This window comes from Petaurus breviceps, unplaced genomic scaffold, assembly GCF_028583685.1.
Source record: "Petaurus breviceps papuanus isolate PSGF00001 unplaced genomic scaffold, PetGlider_PUasm1.0 151, whole genome shotgun sequence".
NCBI lineage: Eukaryota > Metazoa > Chordata > Mammalia > Diprotodontia > Petauridae > Petaurus > Petaurus breviceps.
This window is the reverse complement of record NW_027185712.1, coordinates 18,647,371-18,648,140: the sequence shown is the minus strand read 5'-3', so window position 1 is coordinate 18,648,140 and position 770 is coordinate 18,647,371.

The following is a 770-nucleotide window of genomic DNA, read 5'->3' as shown; positions in this document are numbered from 1 at the left end:
ACCTTCCTACCACCTCTTCCTGATGTTGGTTAGCTCCCTGGGGTGGGTCAAGAGAGGAGAGGAATGCTAATGACTCCCCAGTCTTTTCATTTGCTATGTAGGTGAGCTCTCTTCACATATTCCCTATCTTCCTCAGTTAGAGAGTGATTTCCTTGTTTGTTTCTCTTGCTTGAGCACATAGTAAGTCTTTAAGAGATGCTAATTCATTCATTCAAGTTTGAAGGAGAGGCAGGGTTTTTCTTGAGGAGAGGTAATGAGTTCCATTTTGGAGATGTTTGAGTTTTGATACATTACAGCTGGAGATGTCTAGCAATGAGTTGGAGATGCAGGACTGGAGCTAGAAAGATGAGGGTCGAATAGGTTTGGGAGTTATCAGCATAGAAATGATCATTGAACCTGTGGATCCAAGAAACTAAGGGTTGGGAGTGGGAAATGTATAGCAAGTTTCTCTGATAAAGGCCTCATTTCTCAAATATATAGAGAAATTAGTCAAATTTATAAGAATGCAGGTCATTCCTCAGTTAATAAGTGGTCTAACGATATGAAAAGGTGGTTTTTGGAAAAAGAAATCAGAGCCATCTATAGTCATATGAAAAAGTGCTCTAAATAACTATTGATTAGAGGAATGCAAATTAAAATAACTCTGAGGTGCCACCTCAAATCTATCAGATTGGCTACTATGACAGAAAAACAAAATGACAAATGTTGGGAGGGATGTGGGAAAATTGGGACGCTAATGTACTGTTGGTAGAGTTGTAAACTGATTCAAC